Source organism: Triticum urartu, chromosome 6 (assembly GCF_003073215.2).
Source record: "Triticum urartu cultivar G1812 chromosome 6, Tu2.1, whole genome shotgun sequence".
NCBI classification, from domain to species: Eukaryota; Viridiplantae; Streptophyta; class Magnoliopsida; order Poales; family Poaceae; genus Triticum; species Triticum urartu.
In genome coordinates this window covers 75811163-75815322 of record NC_053027.1, presented here as the reverse complement: position 1 = coordinate 75815322, position 4160 = coordinate 75811163, and positions in this window count along the sequence as shown.

Sequence of the window (4160 nt, the reverse complement as noted above, 5' to 3'; positions counted from 1 at the left end):
TCATCTTAATTTACACATAGACCTAACAAGGACCAAAAAATTATCACCATGACCATAGAACCGTGAGCATGCAGCAACGGGGAGCACAAACACAGATGAACAAAGAGGTATGGCAGGAGCGAGAAGGGGAAGAAAATCGTAGGACCTTGATAAGTGTCAAACGCCAGGTATGAGCACATGGCAACTGAAGGAAATATGCCCTAGAGGCAATAATAAAGTTATTATTTATTTCCTTATATCATGATAAATGTTTATTATTCATGCTAGAATTGTATTAACCGGAAACATAATACTTGTGTGAATACATAGACAAACTAAACGTCACTAGTGTGCCTCTACTTGACTAGCTCGTTAATCAAAGATGGTTGTGTTTCCTAACCATAGACATGTGTTGTCATTTGATTAAACGGGATCACATCATTAGGAGAATGATGTGATTGACATGACCCATTCCATTAGCTTAGCACCCGATCGTTTAGTATGTTGCTATTGCTTTCTTCATGACTTATACATGTTCCTATGACTATGAGATTATGCAACTCCAGTTTGCCGGAGGAACACTTTGTGTGCTACCAAACGTCACAACATAACTGGGTGATTATAAAGGAGCTCTAGAGGTGTCTCCAAAGGTACATGTTGGGTTGGCGTATTTCGAGATTAGGATTTGTCACTCCGATTGTCGGAGAGGTATCTCTGAGCCCTCTCGGTAATGCACATCACATAAGCCTTGCAAGCATTGCAACTAATGAGTTAGTTGCGAGATGATGTATTACGAAACGAGTAAAGAGACTTGCCGGTAACGAGATTGAACTAGGTATTGAGATACCGACGATCGAATCTCGGGCAAGTAACATACCGATGACAAAGGGAACAAAGTATGTTGTTATGCGGTCTGATCGATAAAAGATCTTCATAGAATATGTGGGAGCCAATATGAGCATCCAGGTTCCGCTATTTTTTATTGACCGGAGACATGTCTCTGTCATGTCTACATTGTTCTCGAACCCGTAGAGTCCGCACGCTTAACGTTACGCTGACAGTTTTATTATGAGTTTATATATTTTGATGTACCGAAGTTTGTTCGGAGCCCGGATGTGATCACGGACATGACGAGGAGTCTCGAAATGATTGAGGCATAAAGATTGATATATTGGACGGCTATATTCGGACACCGGAAGTGTTCCGGGTGATTTCGGAGAAAACCGAAGTGCCGGAGGGTTACCGGAACCCCCCCGGGAGAAGTAATGGGCCTTATGGGCCATAGTGGAGAGAGAGAGGGGCGGCCAGGGTGGGCCGCGCGCCCCCTCCCCCTCTGGTCCGAATTGGAGTAGGAGAGGGGGGGCGGCGCCCCCCTTTCCTTCTCCCTCTCCCCCTTCCTTTCCCCCTCCTAGTAGGAGTAGGAAAGAGGGGAGTCCTACTCCTACTAGGAGGAGGACTCTTCCTCCTTGGTGCGCCATAGGGCCGGCCGGCCTCCCCCCCCCTTGCTCCTTTATATACGGTGGCAGGGGGCACCTCTAGACACACAAGTTGATCTTCAAGATCATTCTCTTAGCCGTGTGCAGTGCCCCCCTCCACCATAGTCCTCGATAATATTGTAGTGGTGCTTAGGCGAAGACCTGCGACAGTAGAACATCAAGATCGTCACCACGCCGTCGTGCTGACGGAACTCTTCCCCGACACTTTGCTGGATCGGAGTCCGGGGATCGTCATTGAGCTGAACGTGTGCTAGAACTCGGAGGTGCCATAGTTTCGGTGCTTGATCGGTCGGGCCGTGAAGACGTACGACTACATCAACCGCGTTGTCATAACGCTTCCGTTGTCGGTCTACGAGGGTACGTAGATTACACTCTCCCCTCTCATTGCTATGCATCACCATGATCTTGCGTGTGCGTAGGAAATTTTTTGAAATTACTACGTTCCTCAACATTTGCTGCATCACCCTTTCCTCTTCAAGGGAAAACCAACGCAGTGCTCAAGAGGTAGCAAGAAGGATTTCTGGCGCCGTTGCTGGGGAGGTCCACGCAAAAGTCAACATACCAAGTACCCATCACAAACCCTTATATCCCGCATTACATTATTTGCCATTTTCCTCTCGTTTTCCTCTCCCCCACTTCACCCTTGCCTTTATATTCGCCCTCTCTCTCTCTCCGTCCTCCCTCTCTTTCTCTATTTGCCCTTTTTGCCTGTTTCTTGTTTGCTCGTATGGTTGGAATAGTTGTTTATTTATTACTAAACAGAGAACCTAAGATTTATGGATCCTCATCCACTTGCTAACCTTTTTAAGATATCCAATTATGATGAACCAATTGCTAGTGAGTTTTGTGCACTAGATTATCTTTATGAGGTTTTGCTTGAAATTCGTGAATCTGAAAAGTGTGATGAATTACTTTATGAAGCGACTCACGATAGATCTTTGAATAAAAAGCATGATTGCAATGATTTTATTATAAATTCTATTTATGTAAATTGCGCTAATAATATGCAAAATCCTAAGCTTGGGGATGCTAGTTTTGTTATGTCCTCTACTTGTTGCAATGATCATGATTGGGGTGATTCTTCTTATGATCTTGAAAAGTTATTTAAGCCCCATGATGAATATGAGATTGATAATAGTGTTTGAAATATTATTGAAAGTGGGTTTGGAAGAGTTTCAACTTTAGATCCCACATATTTGGAAAATGTTCAATCCTATGAAATCTTTGATAAAGGTGGGTTTGGAGAGGTCATGACTTTAGTTAATGTTAATCCCACTATTTTGGAAGAGTGTCAACTTTGCATGCATGTGGATCATGTTGAAAATATTTTATGTGATAGCTATTTTGTTGAATTTTCTTATGATCCTACATGTAATTATTATGAGAGAGGAAAATATGGTGGTAGAAATTTTCATGTTACTAAATTACCTCTCGTTATGTTGAGATTGCTATTGTTTCTTTCCGCTTCCTTGCATATGCTAGTTTTTGCTTGCCTTGATAATTTGTTTGCCTACAATATGCCTATTAATAGGAATTATGTTAGACTTAGATGTGTTTGTCACGTATTTTATGATGCTCTCTTTGTGCTTCAATTCTTGTCTTTCATGTGAGCATCATTGAAATATTATGCCTAGCTATAAGGCTTTAAAAAAAGCGTTTGTTAGGAGTCAACCCAATTTATCCTTGCTGCTATTAAATAAATAATTTATCTAGCCTCTGTTTTGGTTGTGTTTTTTGTGTTTAATTAGTGTTTGTGCCAAGTAGAACCGTTGGGAAGACTTGGGGAAAGTCTTGTTAATCTTGCTGTAAAAAACAGAAACTTTAGCGCTCACGATAACTGCCGCCACTTTTATTTGGAAAGTGATATTTAGTTAATTATTTTTTCAAATGATTAATAGATAAATTCCTCACGTCCAGAAATTTATTTTATAATTTTTGAGGTTCCATATCTTCCGCTAGCTACAGATTACTACAGACTGTTCTGTTTTTGACAGATTCTGTTTTTCGTGTGTTGTTTGCTTATTTTGATGAATCTATGGCTAGTAAAATAGTTTATAAACCATAGAGAAGTTGGAATACAGTAGGTTTAGAACCAATATAAATAAAGAATGAGTTCATTACAGTACCTTGAAGTGGTGTTTTGTTTTCTTTCGCTAACGGAGCTCATGAGATTTTCTACTTTAAGTTTTGTGTTGTGAAGTTTTCAAGTTTTGGGTAAGGATTTGATGGATTATGGAACAAGGAGTGGTAAGAGACTAAGCTTGGGGATGCCCATGGCACCCCCAAGATAATCTAAGGGCACCAAAAAGCCAAAGCGTGGGATGCCCCGGAAGGCATTCCCTCTTTCGTCTACTTCCATCGGTAACTTTACTTGGAGCTATATTTTTATTCACCACATGATATGTGTTTTGCTTGGAGCGTCTTGTATGATTTGAGTCTTTGCTTTTTACTTTACCACAATCATCTTTGCTGTACACACCTTTTGAGAGATACACACATGATTTAGAAATTATTAGAATACTCTATGTGCTTCACTTATATCTTTTGAGTTATATAGTTTTGCTCTAGTACTTCACTTATATCTTTTAGAGCACGGTGGTGGATTTGTTTTATAGAAACTATTGATCTCTCATGCTTCACTTAGATTATTTTGAGAGTATTAAATAGCATGGTAATTTGCTTAAA